Raw genomic sequence first — 22,353 nt, forward strand, 5'->3', positions numbered from 1 at the left:
CCCTTCCTGACACCACGTAACATTCTGGATGAAAATCTCAACACAGGATCGACCGGGATTCGAACCTCAGCCTTCAAGATTGGAAGCCGGCAGCTAAGACACTGAGCTAATCACGCCTTCAATTGAGAAAATGGGAAATCATTAAAAAACCATCTGTAGGGTTGCCGTGGTTTTCCATTTTCATACCAAGCGAATGGTGGTTCTGTGTCTTAATTAAGGCTACGGCCACTTCCGACGTTAAATGCACTAGCAAAAGAACAAAACGCCTCGCACAACTCTAAAAATGGTTGGTGAGACTTGAAACCAACGATATTAAAAACATAAAACGCCTCGCACAACTGTAAAAGATGTTGGTGAGACATGAAACCAACGATATTATTATTATTATTATTATTATTATTATTATTATTATTATTATTATTATTATTATTATTATTATTATTAATTTAATAGTAAAATGTACCTTCTCTTGAAGTCTCAATTCATTTTTGACATTGGCAGTATGGACGTTTATCGCAAGGATGCAAGCTTACAGATACGCAATCACATTCAGTTCTACCTAGCAACGCATCCTTCACCTTCTCCATACGTCACGTCATCAGAGGTATAGAAATATATCTCCGAAAATAATTCGTAATTTACAATCAACATTTATATATAATAGAAGTGATTTTTATGTATTTCTGTAACAGTTTCATTACGATAGTGTCCATTAATATGTAGGCGTACTTCACTTCACTGTCCCAACATCTATCAAATTCAAATTTTTCTTTTAGATTTTAAAATACGGAATGAGGTAAGTCTCATTTAACCGATAATCGTTTCCAATTTTCATACGCTACTAGAAAGAGTAGCTTAGACGGAAAAGCATTGACGTTTTCAGCGCAGGTTGACAGGCAGTATCCCAGCTGAATCCAGTATGATTATGTTCAAACACGACAGCCTCGCGTTGATAGATTTACCAGTACGTAAAAGAACTCCTGCGGGACAAAATTCTAGCACGACAGTGTCTCCTGCAGCCCTAAAAGTAGTTTGAGAGACGCGAAACGAACGTTATTATTATTATTATTATTATTATTATTATTATTATTATTATTATTATTATTATTATTATTGTAGACTCAATTGTACTGCACTACTATTTTCTCGCCCAGTGAAGAAAGTAATGCTTACTACCTTGCTCATTAGCATGCCTGACCATGGCACGTCATCGACTTCGAGGTTCCTCTTTAGCCACATAACGTTCAGAAGTATCATTTGAGAATCAAATCAGCCTCTGGGGTGGTGACTTAAGCGTACAAACTTGGAGAATATTTGTATTATGGCATGAATTTATGATTATCCCAAATATTTAACAGGTGGATTTCCTCCGTAGTGGTCGTGATTCAAAGTTTGTTAGATCTTGTAATGGAATCTTCACATTAAAAAAAAAATGCATCAGGAGGAACATCTGGACTTAGACCCCCGATCAAAGGCCTAATTAACCTTGCGATTTGGGCGTGCGGTTAGGGGCGCGCAGCTGTGGGCTAGCTTTCGGGAGATAGTGGCTTCGAACCCCACTGTCGGCTGCACTGAACATGGCTTTCCTTGTTCATTAGCATGCTTCACCATGGTGTTTTTTCACAACAGGCAAATGCTGGGACTGTACTTTAATTAAGGTCACGGCCGCTTCCTTCCTACTCCTAGCTCTTTCCTGTCCTATCGTTGGGATAAGACCTATCTGTGTCGGTGCGACGCAAAGCAAGTTGTAAAAATAAAATCCCAATTGAACTATTGTGGCTATAGCAACCCAAAATATTGTACCTCATATAAAATTTTTAGAAAGCATTATTTGGAAGGGAACTGGGTGTGAATGAGATGAACATCCAATGTGTTAGCATCTTAGAGATCAGTGTGGTCTGACCCGCAGTCCCTGTACGGATTTTGTTCGCCATCGGCCCTTCAATGTTTTTAAATATAGCCTACAAGGTGGTCGTAAAGAACGTGAACCGGGTATATGAGTGTTAGAGGATTGGTCATCCTGATAAACAATTTGAAATACTAATTCAGTACCTCCCGCCGTTGTTATTTTACCAGCTGCTGAAGATAGCCAATCAGAGCGAATTCAAATAGGCTTTGCGAGGTGGTGTTGCCATATCCGCACGAGGATTAAGACTGGCTTTGGAAAGGAAAATCGCCAGGGGAAGGATTTGAACACGGGCCTCCGAACTGACAGGATCGCACCATAGTAAGTACGCTAAGGTGACACCGACCGAAACCCATGGCGTGTTTGTGTTTGATGCTGATTTCTCGACATGGCTTTATTCTGACGTGTATATACCTGGTTCACATTGTTTCAGACCATCCTGTATAAGGGTCAGTCAAATGAAAACGAGTCATACGCCAACAATTATAGTAGAACATTTCGTACCTCAGATGTCATCACCAGAATTGTTCGACATTTATCCCACTGGGTGAGGAGATATTCAGTCCCATTCTTGAAAGAGCTGGCGGACTGCCGATGGAACCAAATTTCTACCCAGTCACACAAATTGTCATTGGATGCAAAACCGATGTCCACGAATGCCTTTCTTCAGCTCGAGGATAGGGTTACAATAAATGTACAACGCTAAGAAGACACGTTACGGGAAATGAAGCGCTCTGTTAAGTCAAAATGCCCGGGTATGCCACCGATCGGCATTAGCATTCTTCATAACATTTATCCCACTGGGTGAGGAGATATTCAGCCGATCAAACTTCCATCTCTGTGAGAAATACGCTTCAGGGATTTTGGTGGGACAACTACCTCCCTACAGCTCAGATCTTTCCCTATGCGATGTTCACATCTTCGGGGACTGAAGAAAAACATTCGAGGGCATGGGTTTGGGACTGTGACTGGGTCTAAATGTTCGTTTCGTCGACAGTCCGCCAACGTTTTCAACAATGGGATTGACTTAAGAATACTGGTGATTATTTCTGAGGTGCGCGATGTTCTTGGCAGGCGAACCATTCACGTTTGACTGCCCCTTACTGTTTAATGAAATGAAATGAAATAGCGTATGGATTTTAGCGCCGGGAGTGTCCGAGGACATGTTCGGCTCGCCAGGTGCAGGTCTTTTGATTTGACTCCCGTAGACGACCTGCGCGTCGTGATGAGGATAAAATGATGATGAAGACGACACATACACCTAGCCCCCGTGCCAGTGAAATTAACCAATGATGGTTAAAATTCTCGACCCTGCCGGGAATCGAACCCGAAACCCGTCTGAAAAAGGCCAGCACGCTAACCACCTAGCCGTGGAGTCGGACACAGTTTAATCATAGATTATAAAACAAAGCGAAGTCATCTCGGTGCAGGCCGTGAAGCCCTTCCAGGAGTGGAATGTAAAGGCTTCCCCTTTATCTAACCTCGGCGATAAATGAGAGAGAGTGGTCAGCTAAATGCCCACCCGCCTTGCTCACAAGAATTAATCTGGTACCCCCTTTTGGTTTAGGCTGAGTGAACCACAGGGTATGCACCTATCCATTAATGGAAATCTCGTTTCTTACATTTCCGACTTAGTAGCGTGGAATCAAACCCACGTCCTTCGAAGTAAACCGAGCACGCTTTTACTGCCTCGACAAGGCAGGCCTTCATAATCTGTCAATCGACCGGAAAAAGTTCTAAGTTAATTTTCATTAACTGACAGTTCTTATTATTATGTCAGAGCGATATTTCTCCATCCTAGAGATGACAACATCTAATGATTACTACGTTCATTTTCTTGAATTAGGATCATCTCGGTACGGATCTTCACTCTTCAATGATGGTAATCTTTGCTTACCCTATTACAAATTCCCAATCAAGAGAAAGGTATATTGCAGAAAGGAAACGCCAATTTCGGTCCAGGAGGTAGGAAAATTATATTTTTATTAATGAGTGACTTTTAGGCTGGTCTATTGTTCCAGACCAACAATTATGTTGTTCTTGACAATGTTTTACTGGTATAGAAAGTGTTTCTTTCCTGAAATGTAAATTCTTATCCTTATTGGATTGTGCATATGAACGTTGAAGTGCTTTTACCAGCTCTGGAAATGTTAAAACTGAAGAGGGTGGTTTCCCACATTCACACCAGGCAAATGCTGGGGCTGTACCTTAATTAAGGCCACGGCCACTTTCTTCCCACTCCTAGGCCTTTCCCGTCCCATGGTCGCCATAAGACCTATCTGTGTCGGTGCGACGTAAAGCAACTAGCAAAAAAAAAAAAAAACTAAAGAGGAAATACAGTGAAAGTGATTCGCTAGAATGAAGCCTTAGACTCTCTATGACAGAGCTTAAGGTAGGCATTTAGGAGCTAGTGTTAGAGTAGCAGTGTCAATCTTCAAAACAACGTTCCTAATTATAAATTTTGCGGCCAGTATCCAGTAATCGGGAGATAGTGGGTTCGAACCCAGCTGTCGGCAGCCCTGAAGATGGTTTTCCGTGGTTTCCCATTTTCACACCAGGCAAATGCTGGGGATGTACCTTAATTAAGGCCACGGCCGCTTCCTTCCCATTCCTAGGCCTTTCCTATCCCATCGTCGCCATAAGACATGTCCGTTTCAGTGCGACATAAAGCAAAATAGCAAAAAAAAGTATTACAAATTTTTTCGCTAAGTAATTTAGTTGACTTTACCATGAATGTTTTGTGTCGAAATACTTGACGAATTGCTAAGCAGTGAATTGCATTTACATCTGATTATAATTTAATTTCGAACAAAGTGTAAGATATGTCAAACCATGATTGGGTTCACAGATGAGCCAAGAGCAGACTAGGGACCAGATTCAGGGTTGTATGGAAGCACTTTAAGATAATTAATACTTTTGGAACGTATGTTCCCAATTCAATATTCGTGAAGAAAATAGCGGTGCAAAGAAGTACTGTAATTGTACAGCAGGAGATAGCCAAGCTACCTCAGTCCAGCCCAGTAGAAGCTCTTCCGAGGCTATTCTCCTGGTGTGTTCGAACATGATGACCAATGGTTCCCAAAGTGGAGATTATCGCTCCCTGCGGAGTATAGGAAGGAGGAGAAGTGCTAAGAAGTAGGCAGGTAGGTAGGTAGGTCAACGAGCGATATGCTCGTGGCTTTGCCAAGAGTACCCTGGAGCAAGTTGTTCACTGATAGATCTGATGAGAGCTAATGCTCGCAGTGTAACACTATTACATTAATTGCCTGAGAATATTACTTCATGAAAACCAGGTACATTTTGGTAAAAGAGATTTATAACAGTGCCGATGTTTTGATACGATTTCTTGAATTAAATTATAGTCTATATGAGCACACTTTGTAAAAACAGTTGATCCAGAACAGGCTTTCAGACACTTCATTCCATCTTCAGTGGTATGTACATTATTTCGCACTTACGTTAAGGAAGTGATTGATGTATAAGCGGTGCTGGTAACGTAATTCCTTATGCAATCAGCCCCTGTGGTGAATGGTGCGGAAGTGTCCCTCATAGGATCGGTGGTGGTGTGTGCATTTCAGTGGACTTGGCAGACTCATATGTAATACCACGGCTACCTTCAACGGGAAACTATCTCACTCCTTATTTCCATAGTATTCCTCTTCAATGACACCTAGGCTGGCTGATAGTGGAACTAATGGGGACCAAACCAGCTTTTGGGATGGAAATTCAACAGTAATAATCTCTCTTGTTTATCTTATGCAAAACTCTGACATTTTCATGTACATATCACAAAATTATAATTGAAACGGTGCACATTGGAACAAAACTATTATTTTGGAACTTTCTCCATTTCATCCAAGTGAAGATTATTATTATTATTATTATTATTATTATTATTATTATTATTATTATTATTATTATTATTATTATTATTATTATTATTATGGAGAGGAATGGCCACGCGTGTCAACGCGCTACTTTTTCGGAGCCAATATCTGCATTAGGTGACGAGTCGATTCAAACTCCACCGTCGACTGTCCTGAGAATAGTTTTTCTGGTTATACATTTTCACTTCCAGGAAAAAGCCGAGACAATTCCTATTCAAAAACAGGCGATTCCTTCCACTTCGTTACCCAGTTTTATTCACATCTTTCATTTCATTTTATCTTTATTAGCTTCTCATCTGAGATTGACGTCAGGAAAGGCAACCAGCCGTAAAAATGTGACAGTTAACTTCATCTCACCTCATCCCTGAGCCCGTACCAGGAAACGAGAATAAGAGGTAGACGTTCAGTATTAGAAAATCTTAAAAGGATTGTTGCCCTTGTATAAGGGTTACCATCAAAATACAGCCACAAAATAGTATTTTAAAACAATATTTCACCGAGCTCGATAGCTGCAGTCGCTTAAGTGTGGCCAGTATCCAGTATTCGGGAGATAGTAGGTTCGAATCCCACTGTCGGCAGCCCTGAAAATGGTTTTCCGTGGTTTCCCATTTTCACACCAGGTAAATGCTGGGGCTGTACCTTAATTAAGGCCACGGTCTCTTCCTTCCCACTCCTAGCCCTGTCCTGTCCCATCGTCGCCATAAGACCAATCTGTGTCGGTGCGACGTAAAGCAACTAGCAAAAGAAAACAATATTTCAAAGTATTTTAAGTTAATGTGTCTGTTTTTTATTGATTTAATATTTTTAAAGATTCCTCTAAAGAGACAGCTATCCCAAAACGGAAACATTTATTTCGTTATAAATTTGTCATATTATATAAATGGTGATTTAAAATTTGTTCCTGTGATTATTATTATTATTATTATTATTATTATTATTATTATTATTATTATTATTATTATTATTATTATTATTATTATTGTTACCGTGTTTTAGAGGTAGGTAGAGGTGAAAGAAGGTGCGGGTGTGAACGGGTCTCGAGCTACAAAATTATAGCGCATGTAAAATTAACGAGGTTATATTTTCTTTTCAAAATAAAGAAATAACAATCATGGCAGGTACAGAGTAGCAAGGTAATAAAAATACAATTACAATATTTACAGGATTAGGACTTCGAGCCCCAGCCTCACAATTCTTGAGCAATTAGCCCAGTGTTACCCCAAACACAAATTTTCCACAGAGGGGCAGAAAACCCCATTCATGCCTAGGAGCACTTGCTCCAAAATACACCGAAAAGCCTCCACGAGGCATACAACACTCAATTTTCGAAAAAGAGCCACTCGCTCTCAACTTTAAGCCTCTCAAAGGCCACACCAAACTCCACCTTCAAGTTGTCCTCTCTGGACATAGACACAGGGGTTAAATACCCAACCTACTGAGGTCTATTAGATAAAAAAGGGGTAATTACATGACCTCTAAAATAACAATTTGAGAGGAGGCGATCTGCACTCCTAATGTATTTGTTTCAAAACCTAATTTGGCTCTAGGCCACTGATGCAAGGGCTAATCCCATACTACGGAGGTGACTTAAGAAAACAAACAAATATACATAATGTTAAAGAAGAATAGGTTGAGAAAATAAGTTCACCTCAAAACAATATGAGTGGGAGCTCGAGAGGGTTAAGCACTCTTTATCCCAATATGCAGTTTAAAGATAGAATAGATACATTTTAAGGAAGGTTACATTATGGAAAAAACTTCGGACCCGCCCCGAGAGTTAAACTGCTAAGCTAGCAAAAAAAGAAGTTATTAAGTGGCCATTACCTGGTTGTTGACCGGTGCCGGAGAAAGAGGCGCTTCCCGCCCCCTGCTATGTACTTTACACACTGAAAGATGGAACAGTAGTGGCCCGGAGACCCTAAAATCAGCAGTTTATATACTCTCGCGGAAGGTTCGAGGCGTTAGGGGAATGAGAACACCCTCCCACAAACTCTTTATTGGGTAGGATACAGCAACATATTCAAGTTGGGGGAAGATACATCCGATTGGTCAGAAATTAATAAAAGAAATTCGGAATTGGCTAAATACAAAACAAGGGGAAAGAGAGGGGTATACAGCCAACTTAAACAATAACAGAAAGAAATTTAACAAGAAACAAACTTTTGAAATAAAAATTTCTCCAAAAAATAGTTCTTTCACTCCGCACTAGGGTGCACTATTGTTGATCTTCAGTAGTGTCCTCTAGAAGAGAAAGTTCACACTTCTTACTACAAGCAAAACAAAAATACGTCGAAAATGACACAGTTCAAAAACTCTAAAATTTACAGGTAGTGACATCTTCTGAGAAACTTGAAAATTAATACCGTCAATAAAGTTCAGACTTCCTCCAGCAGAGGAGTTGCAACTGGCGCAACTTTTAAATAAGCGGCGTGGAGGTGTACCGCCCGGTACAATTATTATTATTATTGTTACCGTGTTTTTGTGGTAGTTATGCGTGAAAGAAGGTGCGGGGTGGTGAACAGGTCTCAAGCTACGAAAGTAAAATTAATTTAAAATTTAACAAGGTTATATTTTCTTTTCAAAATAAAGAAATAACAAGCATGGCAGGTACAGAGTAGCAAGTCAAAAAAGGTAGTTACAATATTTACAGGATTTGGGCTTCGCGCCCCGACTTCACAATGCTTGGGCAATCAGCCCAACCTTACTTCAAAATAAGTATTAACAGAGGGGCAGAAAACCCCATTCATGCTCAGGAGCACTTGCTCCAAATTATACCGAAAAGCCTCCACGAGGCATACAACACTCAATTTTCGAAAAAGAGCCACTCACTCTCAACTTTAAGCCTCTCAAAGGCCACACCAAACTCTACCTTCAAGTTGTCCTCTCTGGACATCGACACAGGGGTAAAATACCCAACCTACTGAGGTCTATTAGATAAAAAAGGGGTAATTACATGACCTCTAAAATAACAATTTGAGAGGAGGCGATCTGCACTCCTAATGTATTTGTTTCAAAACCTAATTTGGCTCTAGGCCACTGATGCAAGGGCTAATCCCATACTACGGAGGTGACTTTGGAAAAGAAACAAATTTACATAATGTTAAGGAAGAATAGGTTGAGAAAATAAGTTCACCTCAAAACAATATGAGTGGGAGCTTGAGAGGGTTAAGCACTCTCTATCCCAATATGTAGTTTAAAAGATAGAATAGATACAAGTTTCTTTACATTTTAAGGAAGGTTACATAATGGAAAAACTTCGGACCCGCCCCGAGAGTTAAACTGCTGAGCAAGCAAGAAAAGAAGTAATTAATCGGCCATTACCTGGTTGTTGACCGGTGCCGGAGAAAGAGGCGCTTCCCGCCCCCTGCTATGTACTTTACACACTGAAAGATGGAACAGAAGTGGCCCGGAGACCCTAAAATCAGCAGTTTATATACTCTCGCGGAAGGTTCGAGGCGTTAGGGGAATGAGAACACCCTCCCACAAACACTTTATTGGGTAGGATACAGCAACATATTCAAGTTGGGGGAAGATACATCCGATTGGTCAGAAATTAATAAAAGAAAGTCGGGATTGGCTAAATACAAAACAAGGGGAAAGAGAGGGGTATACAGCCAACTTAAACAATAACAGAAAGAAATTTAACAAGAAACAAACTTTTGAAATAAAAATTTCTCCAAAAAAAATAGTTCTTTCACTCCGCACTAGGGCGTACTATTGTTGATTTCTAGTAGTGTCCTCTAGAAGGGAAAGTTCACATTTCTTACTACAAGCAAAACAAAAATACATCAAAAGTGGCACAGTTAAAAAACTCCAAACTTTCCACGTAGTGACATCTTCTGAGAAAGTAGAAAATTAATACCGTAGATAAAGTTCAGACTTCCTCCAGCAGAGGAGTTTCAACTGGCGCAAATTTTAAATAAGCGGCATGGAGGTGTACCGCCCGGTACAATTATTATTATCATTATTATTATTATTATTATTATTATTATTATTATTATTATTATTATTATTATTATTATTAACGACGAAAACATTCTTGCAGTCTCAGATTACTGATGAAAAAGCAGGTTTTTTGGCAGCTAAGGGTACACGAGAGTCAATAACAAACACCAGCCGGATAATTGAAAAGTGCCGCGAGTTCAGTGTTCCTGTCTATATTTGTTTCCTCGATTATAAAAGGGCCTTCGACTGTGTTAAATGGGACAAGTTGTGGGAAGTGCTCAGTGAATATGGAGTCACAAAACACTTAACGTCATTATTGAAAGGTCTTTGTAATAGTCGTAATGCAACCGTAACCGATTTCGATAGCTGCAGTCGCTTAAGTGCGGCCAGTATCCAGTAATCGGGAGACAGTGGGTTCGAACCCCACTGTCGGCAGCCCTGAAGATGGTTTTCCGTAGTTTCCCATTTTCACACCAGTCAAATACTGGGGCTGTACCTTAATTAAGGCCACGGCCGCTTCCTTCCCATTACTAGGCCTTTCCCATCCCATCGTAGCCATAAGACATACCTGTGTCGGTGCGACGTAAAGGAAATAGAAAAAAATAAAAAATGCAAGCGTAAGCGTGGATGATGAATGCTCAGAATTTTTCAATGTCACAAATGGAGTCAGGCAAGGTTGCATTTTTTCACCCCAACTCTGCATCATCTACGCAGGCTATGTAATGAGAAGAAGACTGGATGGCTGGGATAGTGGAATTTCAATCGGTGGCCGGAAAATCAACAATTTACGCTTCGACGTTGATACTACACTCATTGCAGGAAGTGGACAAGAACTTGATGAATTGCGCACTAGAGTGACAATCATTAGTTCGGATTTTGGTCTAGAAATTAACATGAAAAAGGCCAAAGTAATGGTTATCAACCGACAAAATCCACCGAAAGCGATACTCTTATCTGTGGGCAAGTCTTTCTCATGCTTAGCCATATTTGCTTAATGTGTAGGAAGACAACAGCTGACTAGGGTTATCAGGGGAGGGACATGGAACAATAAATTCAAGCAGTTCGGAAAATAGTTGATATTAGTCATTAGTGCATCACCGGATTCAACAGAGGAGTTAACGGTGTTGGTTGCTCCCAGAGGAGGGATTGTACGTTGAAAACCAATACACCATTTTCTTAATTTAACACTGTTGTAATGGTGTATGAAACCTACTTCTGCTTGAGCTACTTTGGACCCACGGAATTACAAGATAAGATCTTTAATTGCATCTGCTACTATACGAAACAAAAATACCACGTGGAAGAAGAGGTGCAGGATAGAGATTAGAAACGGAGCGGGCACGTGTGCGGTGTTTCGGGTTGCCTACACGTGCGACCAAGGCGTTGCCGTTGGTGTAGAAACAGCCCTGGCTGCCTCCTGTAAAAAGGGCGTTGCGTTTACGCTGTAATTCCACTAGTATGGTGAGTCTGATGCAGATGGCACTACTAATCCTTGCTACTGCTGCACTCGATAGGCGTGCTCTGTGTGCAACAGTCAGGCCATGCTTTCAGTTCTGACTTAGTACGGAAGAACAGTGCTTATTGCAGTGTCTTGTTTAACGCTTAAAATGCTAGGCAAAATGGGAGATCAATATGTTGAGGATAAGGCTGAGATGGTGAATGGTTTGAGGTGCGAACTGCGTGATAATAAATAGTGGCGTGTGGCCTCCAAGAGGCGTAGTGCAGGTCTTACCAACTCATTGACACTGTAAAGGCGATCTGTGCCAGTGTGAGGATTGAGCCGTGCCTATGTTGAAATTACAATACTGAATAAAGCACTCACACTCAGTATCCGATCAATCGGATTTAACCAATTAAGATTTAAATCCCCGTCCCTCCCATGAATTGAACCGGGACCTCTTGGATCAAAGGCCAGCACCCCCTCTACCATTTAGGCTACCTGTTGAGAAAGATAATTGCAGGCTGTAGTTTGTCCTCCCTCATTTTCAATGTTTATATAGAACAGGCAGTAAAGAAAATCAAAGAGGAATTTGGGAAGGGAATCACAATCCAAGGAGAGTAAATCAAAACCCTGAGATTTGCTGCTGATATTGTTTTTTTATCTTAGACTTCAGAAGATATGAAGAAATTGCTGAGTGGTATGGACGAAGTCTTGGGTAAGGAGTACTAGATGAATATAAATGTCCAAAAAAGTTAATGGAGTGCAGTCGAACGAAATCAGGTGATGCAGGACATATTAGATCAGGAAATGAAGTATTAAAGGAAGTAGATGAATATTATTACTTGGGTAGTAAAATAGTCCGCCTCGGTGGTGTACTGGTTAGTGTGATTAGCTGCCACCCCCGGAGGCCCGGATTCGATTCGCGGCCCTACCATTAAATTTGAAAAGTGGTACCAGGGCTAGAACGAGGTCCACTCATCCTCGGGAGGTCAACTGAGTAGAGGGGGGGCTCGATCCCCCCTCAGCCTTCCAGGAAGTGGTTTTCCATGGTTTCCCACTTCTCTTGCAGGCGAATGTCGTGATGGTACGTAACTTACGGCTACGACCGCTTCCTTCCCTTTTCCTTGTCTATCCATTCTAATCTTCCCATTTCCCCACAACATAGCAGGTGAGGCCGCCTGGGCGAGGCACTGGTCATCCTCTCCAGTTGTAGCCCGACGCAGGGTCTGAAGCTTCAGGACACTGCCCTTGAGGCGGGAGAGGTGGGATCCCGCGCTGAGTCCGAGGGAAAACCGACCCTGTACAGTAAACAGAAGAAGGGTAGTAAATTAACTATTGAAGGTAGAAGTAAGGAGGACATAAAATACAGACTAGGAAGGCCTTTCTTGAGGAAATATACAATAATATAGGAATTAGAAAGATTTTTGAAGAATTGTTTCATTTTATCGAAGTGAAACATGGACGATAACTAGCTCAGAAAGAAAGAGAATGGAAGCTTTTGAAATATGGTGTTACAAAAGAATGATGAAGGTGATATGGATAGATCGAATTACGAATGAAGAGATACTGAATCGAATTGATGAGAACAAATAGGCTAAATTTGACGAGAAGAAGAGATAGAATGATGGGGCATATCTTAAGACACCCAAGACTTGTATAGTTTGTTTCTGTGGGAGGTGTGGTTGGTAAGAACGGTAGGAGTAGACCAAGGTATGAATATGACAAGCAGATTAGAGCAGATGTATGATGCAGCAGTTATGAGTAGAAATGAAAATGTTAGCACAGGATAGGTGGCATGGAGGGCTGCATCAAACCAGTCTATGGAATGATAAATCAAACAATAACAGATAATTGCGCGATAATGTACACTGACTTAGCAAATTTCATGGGATAGCCATCTAATAGCGTGTGGGACCTCCTCTTGCCCTGCGAACTGCAGTGAGACGCCGTGGAAGTGAGTCGACAAGTCCCTAGTAGTCCTCCGGACGAAGCTGACACCAAATCGTTTGCAGAGCGGCCGCCAATGCTGGTCTGTTCGTGGGTGCAGGATCCATGGCACGGAGCCTCCGTTCCAGGACGTCCCAGATATGCTCGATAGGGTTCATATCGGGGATCCTGGGTGGACATGGCAGTCGTTGGACCTCCGATGTATGTTCCTGAAACCATTCCCGGGCGACGTGGGCGCGATGAGGCGGCGCGTTATCATCTTGAAACATCGCAGAACCGTCAGGGCGCTGGAAGGCCAAAAATGGGTGGAGGTGGTCCCCGATCAGCTCAACATACCGTGTACCATTCAAAGTCTCTTCCAGGACAACTAGGGGGCCCATTCCACACCAGGAAAATGCACCCCAGACCATAAAAGAGACACCAGCGCCCGACCACATCTTCCAGGTAGGCGGGATCCATCGCTTCATGTGGTCTGCGCCAAATACAGTGCCTCCATTCGGCATGGTGCAGTTGGAATCGTGATTCGTCCGACTATATCACGTTACGCCATTTTTCCAGTGTCCGTCCCTGGTGACTGGCGACAAATGCGGGTCGTTGTGCCCGATGACGTTGGATTAACAGTGGCACCCGTGTGCGGCGCCGGCTCCCATACCCCATAGAACCCATGTTCCTACGGATTGTCCACTGGGAGACGTGTCTAGCACGGCCTGTGTTGTATTGAGCCGTGAATTGTTGCACGGTTGCCCGTCTGTCACTATTGACAATCCGTCTCATATGTCGCCGGTCACGGTCATCGAGGTTGGCTGGACGGCCCGTCGTTCGTCTCTTGTGGACGGTGACACCCGCATTCAACCATTCACAATACACAATGAACACGGTTGATTGTGTGAAGCCGAATTCCTGCACCTCTTCCGAAATCACACTTCCCATCCTTCGGGCACCGACCACCATACCCCGTTCAAACGGTGTCAGCTCACGACGACGTTCCTTGTTACACCTGTCACATGCACAGCCACTGCTCACAAGGTCTCCTATATAACTGCCGCTGGCACAGGGGGCGTGTGATGGACAGACAGCACACCTGCGCATCAGTGCTCCGCTATCCCATGACATTTGCTCATTCAGTGTATATTCCCTTAGGAATATGAATCACATGAGGTAAAATGCCACATATTAACCTCTGATGCTATAATACATGCTTCAGACGGAAAGCATACAAAATTTGATAAATGTAAACGAACACTTCTTTATGAGTTCAGAACTAATAAAAATGATAGTACTGTAAATACCTTGAAAATCCCAGACAATCCCAGATCACATCATATTCAACACGAAAAATCATGGTTAGTAGTATTCGAGTATGACCGTAACCTAAAACGTTATTCTACAAATATCCCGCAGGATGGTAGCGTGATGCCTCTCTCACCTTGCACCCAACGAAAAGCCACTAGTTTACACGAATGATGAAGAACACGGCATTATACTCGTATTATTTCCTTGTTCACAAGCAGAGACGTTGCCACGGCAACCCGTAAACTCGCTGTCGAGCTGTGATGGAGACTGTCATTCACAGCAAAGCATTAACCCCGTACATGATAATTTTCCCCGTCTTTTGAAGAGTAAAGGAAAATACGTACAGAATAAAAATGGCTGAAGATAAAGGTAAATTTCACATATTGTCTACAGATTTTAGAGGAAATCAATAAAAAATGAGGAAACATTCCATCTCATTGTTTTCCTCAACTCAAAATCATGGAAAACAAAATCAAAATTTGTTGATTTGTGTTTTTTATTATAGCAATATTCACATACGAATATTAGATATATATTTCAGTTGCTCGCCACTGTTAATGCTATGGAATGTATAAAGGTTGGCTTTAAACATGGACTGGACTTATATTGCTGTGCAACATTCCAGTAGGTTAATGAGTCCACGTACATTGGAAATGTAAGTAATTAGCAACATAACAGTTTATCTTGTCCGTGTGCCATACTAATGTTGTCGGAGGGTGCAGGGCCATTCTTCTTGTTCAGAGGAGTGATACAGGGCATAGCATGACCAGTTATACAGGGAACACTTCAGCTCTAGCTACCACAGAACAAGGTAGACGATCGGACCTACTTCACCATGTACGTGAGATAGGCTTCCTGTCACACGAGGAACACATCCATCTTTGAAGTCGGGAATGCACATTGTTTATAAGGTCGTTGAAAGCAACACACGAGCCTTGTTCGCCTGCACAGTATTAGGGTAATTGAAAGCTTGTCCACAGGAGAGTGACAGAAAGCCCGATTAACGTAATATACCTAAAAACGTACAGTATTTGAGCCTATTATACTGTATCACACTGCCAGTAAATGCAAAATTCTAAGGTGTATATCACATATAACATATATATTTTTTTTTTTTGCTAGGGGCTTTACGTCGCACCGACACAGATAGTTCTTATGGCGACGATGGGATAGGAAAGGCCTAGAAGTTGGAAGGAAGCGGCCGTGGCCTTAATTAAGGTACAGCCCCAGCATTTGCCTGGTGTGAAAATGGAAAACCACGGAAAACCATCTTCAGGGCTGCCGATAGTGGGATTCGAACCTACTATCTCCCGGATGCAAGCTCACAGCCGCGCGCCTCTACACGCACGGCCAACTCGCCCGGTATATATAACATATTTTAATCTTCACGAAAGTCATAGACAGAGTTTTATATAGGCCTAAAATCTGTCTGTGAGGATTACCATCACCTTAGGTTGTACAAACATTGCTTGTGAGCTTACATTCGAAAGTTACTGGGTTCGAATCCCACCGTCGTCGGCAGTCCTAAAAATTATTTTTTGTGGTTTCCAATTTTATAGTAATGCAAATTCTGGGACTGCGCCTTAATTACGGCCATGGAGTCTACCGTCCTAATCCAAGCCATTTTCCTTCCTCGCGTCACCGAAAACCTTCGATGTTGTAGTGCGACTTTGAACGACTAGCAGATATTTATACAGGGTGGTGGGAAACATCGTGAACCGCGTATGTGGGCGTTCGAGAGTTGGTCATACTGATAGGACTCATTAAAAAAAAAATCGATATATCGCGCTGTTGTTCATTCTCAAACTATTGAATTTAGCCAGTCATAACGCTTCGCGGTCGAATTCAAATGGGCTTCGTGGGGCGGTGTTGTTAATTCAGAATGTGGCTTAAATCCTGCCTGAGAGAACCAATCCAAGAAAAAATCTTCGTCAGGGGAGAGATTTGAACATGGTCCTCTGAGCTGAAAGAATCGCTCCATAGCGAGTAAGCTACAGTGAAAACGGGTGGAATTCATCTTGTGTTTCTGTTTGATGATGATTTCTCGGCATGGCTCTCAAAGCCGGCCTTAAGCCACGTGCAGATTTAGCAACATCGCCTTGTAAAAGCCATCTGAATTCACCCGTGAATTAGCAGCTGTATCAGCAGCTGATAAATTGACAACGGAGCGAGATATCGAATTAATTTTTTCAAATTATTTAGCAGTATGGCCAACCCTCTAACACGCGTATACGCGGTTCACGTTCTGTACGACCGTACTCTATTGCTGTCATTCTGAACATCGTACATGTTCTCCTATTAATTGCAACAAGATATTCTAAGTACTTTTCTGCTATATCTGTTCTTCCTTTATGTTTCGTTTTATAGCTAAATATTCTTCTTCTTCTCTCTCCTGGACTTTTCTTCCCCAATTTCTAGGGGTCACCATGTATGTATATAGAGAGATAGGTAGGTAGGCAGGTAAGTAGGTAGGTAGGTAGGTAGGTAGGTAGGTAGGTTTCCCCAGTTTTACGGTCGGATGCCCTTTCTAACGCCAACCCTATGTGAAGAGATGTAATCACTATTCCGTGTTTCTCCATCTATTGTGTGTAAATAATGATGTGTATTAAGACAATCAGAAATATCCAGTACCGGAGCCATAGGAATTAATTATATGTGGCCAGAACTCGAACCCGGGGACCTCCGATTCGAAGACTACAACGCTGACCTTTCAACTGTGCTTTTAATAGGTACATCATCGATTTTAATCATCTGAGACACTGATAACTGTGAACCATCGAGTGTTTACATTTCCCTTAATTAACGCTTGTTGTGTCGTATGGTGTAGGGTACGGATTGTCTGATCAGCGTCCCAATTCTCTCCTGCATTTTGTGGAATACCACCTAGAAATATGCGATTTCTTTAATGACGTTTGTGAGCTAGGGTACCTCTGGAGGAGGTTAGTGCACTTCACTTAACATCGCCAGTACTTGGTAGACTTGGGGAGTTATTTTCCACTGTTTACTGAACAATGGAAAAACAGGCTCGGAGATAAATATTGAGGAAAATTCTATATGTATTAAGGGAGTTATTTTGTTACCGTTTATTTTTCCTCCGACTTCCAAATAAAATGTTATTGATATCCGTAACTCTAACCTATTTGAGAACTCTCCTCCCGACTTTGCTGACTTTCTAGTTTTAACGATTCCTGGTTTAGTGGCATATTAGGGAACACTTAAGTGTGCATCAAACGAGTGCAGTATGCTACTTTAAATTAACAGCACTCCTTCCCTCACCCGTACGGGCTCCGCCAAGAAATCCGATCTCAAGTAATGAGTAATAATAATAATAATAATAATAATAATAATAATAATAATAATAATAATAATAATAATAATAAATGTCTGCACTCACCTGATCTGTGAGTTTCACTGGGATTAGCCCCCTGCCTGCGAGCCGGCGAGCTAAAACTTGTAGGCGTTTTAGTGCCGGGTGCAAAACTAGGCGAATCCCCTACCTCAAGGGCCACACACAGAACAGGCCTGTTCATTAAACGGTCTTCCTTCATAGCATAAATGTAAATGCTACTCTCTCACAGTGTCATTATATGTCGTCATTCGTCAACCATATACAGGGTGTTAGGTGTATACGTGCAGATATTAAGCTAGTCGGCAAAGAAAAAGACATCTCACAATATATGCTATGTACATTTTATCTTGTCCTATTAGTTTGCCCATAACTGAGCCAAATATTTCAGGACCTAATGTGTTTTGAACGGCCGTAGCAGGATATACCGGTTACGTCATTCTGTCCACGCGTAGTGGAAGTACAGTAGCAGAGTCTAGGGCTTGTTGAACCTGTTTCTTATCGCAGGCCAACACATGTTGTTGTGCACTTCCCCAAAAGGCTTGGCAAGTAGGCGAGGATGACTCACGTGCCAGGCCACTTGCTGTACTCGAAAACCGGTCTAGGGTACTCTGTGTGAAATGTACACAGGATCTTTACAGTGACCTCGAAGATACGCACCAGCACATACGTGCGAATAAAGTATTGTGTAGTTGTGTGTGATTTATAAGACGTCAATGGCATTACTCAGTGATCCAACCTGACAAAATGAAAGGAAATAGTTAATAAGTAAATGAAAAATGAGCGTATTGCGACAGTCTACGATGAATTTCTGACAATAGACAATGCGAGTTGTCTATGCTTATTCATAAACTTTTCAGGTCAATGAAAGGACGGTGGACACTGAAAGAAAAGGCTGTAAGTATTCAGTCATATTGTTATTATGAGACAGATTTCAAAAACCGTAGTTGCAACCATGCGTGAACATTGCTCGAAGGAACAATAGCTACTGTGGATTTCTTTTGCTAGATGCTTTACGTCGCACCGACACAAATAGGTCTTATGGCGACGATGGGACAGGAAAGGGCTAGGAGTGGGAAGGAAGCGGCCGTGGCCTTAATTAAGGTACAGCCCCAGCATTTGCCTGGTGTGAAAATGGGAAAACACGGAAAATCATCTTCAGGGCCGCCGACAGTGGGGTTCGAACCTGCTATCTCCCGAATACTGGATATTGGCCGCAGTTAAGCAACTGCAGCTATCGAGCTCGGTCTACTATGGAATTGCCGCCGGGCATTTCTAATAGAAGGCTTATTCTTCTTTTTCCTAATCTGTTTACCTTCCAGGGTTGGTTTTCCCTCGGACTCAGCGAGGGATCCCACCTCTACCGCCTGAAGGGCAGTGTCCTGGAGCGTGAGACATTGGGTCGGGGGATACAACTGGGGTGAATGACCAGTACCACGCCCAGGCGGCCTCACCTTCTATGCTGAACAGGGGTCTTGTGTAGGCCTTGCGGGGGAATGGGGAGATTGGAAGGGATAGACAAGGAAGAGGGAAGGAAGCGGCCGTGGCCTTAAGTTAGGTACCATCCTGGCATTTGCCTGGAGAAGTGCGAAACCACGGGAAACCACTTTCAGGATGGCTGAGGTGGGAATCGAACCATCTCTACCCATTTGACCTCCCGAGGCTTAGTGGACCCCGTTCCAGCCCTCGTACCACTTTTCAAATTTCGTGGCGGAGCTGGGAATGGAACACGGGCCTACGGGGGTTGGCAGCTAATCACACTAACCACTATACCACAGAGGTGGACAGAAGGCTAATTACCGGACAGTAAGTGCCGATAGGTAATGTAACGGACCCGTTTAATTAAAACGTCCGTAATAATAATGTTCCTACTACTACTACTACTACTACTACTACTACTACTACTATCTTTACGTTCCACTAAGTAATTTTCACGGTTTTCGAAGACGCTGAAGTGCCAGAATTTTGTAAAGCAGTACTTTTTTAAATGCAAGTAAATCCACAGACACGAGACTGGCGTATTTCAGCACCTTCAAATACCACCGAACTGAGCCGCCTTCGAACCTGCCAAGGTGGGATCAGAAGACCAGCGCTCTATCGTCCGAGCTACGCAGACCGGCAATGGGGCTTAGAGTAAGTTGATCGTGCGGTTAGGGGCGCGCAGCTGTGAGCTTGTATTCTGGTGATAGTGGGTTCGAACTCCACTGTCGGTACCCGGGAAGATGGTTTTCCGTAGTTTCCCATTTTCACATCAGGGAAATGCTGGAACTGTACCTTTATTAGACTTCGAACGCTTCCTTCCCACTTGTATCCCTTTTCTCTCCCACTGTCGCCGTAAGACCTATTTGTGTCGGTGCGACGTAAAACAATTTGTATGTACATGCTTCGGTAATTTCTGAGACATGTCTGCAATTATATTATTAATAATAATTCGGACCTGTTAAAAGTTCACAATTTTCTTTAGTGTTTTCTGACAGATTACGAGCTACGAAGTTTGAGTGGGGCGATTAACTTTTATTTTCATAATAGTAATAATAGACTAACACAGTTTGTATAATAATATTGTTAGTTGCTTTTCGACGGATGCAAGCTAATCGCACGGCCAACTCGCCCAATAATAATAATAATAATAATAATAATAATAATAATAATAATAATAAAAATCTTCACGTGCCAATGGAGACGCGCGGTGTCGGACTTTTGCCCACTGGTATTCTTTAACGTGCCCGTAAATCTACCGATCAGAAGCGGTCGTATTTGAGCACCTTCAAATACCAGCGGACTGAGCCAGGATCGAGCCTGCTAAGTTCATGAAACCAGTGCTTGAACCGTCTGAGCCACTCAGCCTGGCAACGTTTATTTTGATACGTTGAATAGGCACTGCAAAATCAGCAGTACGCTAGAAGGTTCTCATTTACATTTAAACATGTTCTCTTCGGTTAGAAGCACGAAAGGAAGGTACGTTTAATTAATTTATGTTTATAACATGTCCCTTACTTTATGAAGTAAAACGTTCGATGTGTTTTGACATTTCAATTCCGATACTACTCACTTTGAAATTCTATCCCATGCATTCTTTCGTTGACGTAATAAACTTTATTTACGTACACGTCAACACGGGTTGTTTCTGCATACGGCGAGTTGGACTCCCAAAAGACCATGATATTGAAATCGCACTGTGGGAGAATATTCCACGTAAGCAGTTCGACAAAAGCACTAGACCTGTCACATGCCGGTTGTCTGCTGTTCTTAGCGACGGAGATGTCGCTGGATGGGTTCCCCACCCCTACATGAAACCGGTCTGTCTGACCTTGACCTGAATAACAGCTGTCAGAGATGCGAATTATCGTCCGCACTAGTACGCGAGTTACTTCGTAGAAGTAGCATCAGTAGTAGTATTTGAATAATGCCAGTGTATGAATACCACGAATACCATTATATGCTGCTAGTGTATCGTGTGGCAGAACAGAACACGGGTCGCCCTTCATGAATCTATCGGGAAAGGCTTCCAGCAATTTATATTATATTTCTTATTCCCTACGAGTTAAAACAGAGGACACTTTGCGTTTTAAGGGCCGATGACATTAAGGCAGCAATCATCATCATCATCATCATCATCGTCGTCGTCGTCACGTATAAATATTCAATAAAATAATCGTTTTATATTCATCATTACTGAAATAGGAACTATAAGTTAACATTTAACTTAAGAAGATTGCCTAGAGTGTTTTGTTAATTTACAAAAGAAAGTTTAACATTTCTTTTAATGCAATCTGTATGTTTTTGTTTTTTAAACTGTTGTACTGTAATGTTTAACATAGGTACATTATGTTGTTCACAGGCGTTTTCGTGTACGTTCGTAAATCCGTACTTTTCTATTCGAGATAGTATTGTTACCGTCCACCTGGAATTACGGAGCCCGTACTGTATATTAGTTCATTATTTTTCTACAACAGAGTGTTACGAATGCGACTGTAGTTCCCGCGACCACGCCACTCTTATGTCTGTGTCACTAATGTGCACTTTGTTCAGCTGTGTGCTGCTTGACTATGTGGCTCTCGTTACCTTCTTCTTCCTCTTCTTCTACTGCAGCCTTATGTCTTAACAGGTATACTGTATTCTACCGACATCATCTCAACACGCTGTAGCGTAATCTGCTGCGATTTACCGAGCTCGATAGCTGCAGTCGCTTAAGTCCGGCCCCATGGCTAAATGGTTAGCGTGCTGGCCTTTGGTCACAGGGGTACCGTGTTCGATTCCCGGGAGGGTCGGAAATTTAACCTTAATTGGTTAAATTTCCTGGCACGGGAACTGGGTGTATGTGCCATCTTCATCATCATTTCATCCTCATCACGACGCGCAGGTCGCCTACGGGAGTCAAATCAAAAGACCTGCATCTGGCGAGCCGAACTTATCCTCGTACACTCCCGGCACTAAAAGCCATACGACATTTCATTTCAGTGTGGCCAGTATCCATTATTCGGGAGATAGTGGGTTCGAACCCCACTCTCGGCAGCCCAAAAGATGTTTTTCCGTGGTTTCCCATTCTCACATCAGGCAAATGCTGGTGCTGTACCTTAATTAAGGC

This window comes from Anabrus simplex, chromosome 3, assembly GCF_040414725.1.
Source record: "Anabrus simplex isolate iqAnaSimp1 chromosome 3, ASM4041472v1, whole genome shotgun sequence".
Taxonomy (NCBI): Eukaryota; Metazoa; Arthropoda; class Insecta; order Orthoptera; family Tettigoniidae; genus Anabrus; species Anabrus simplex.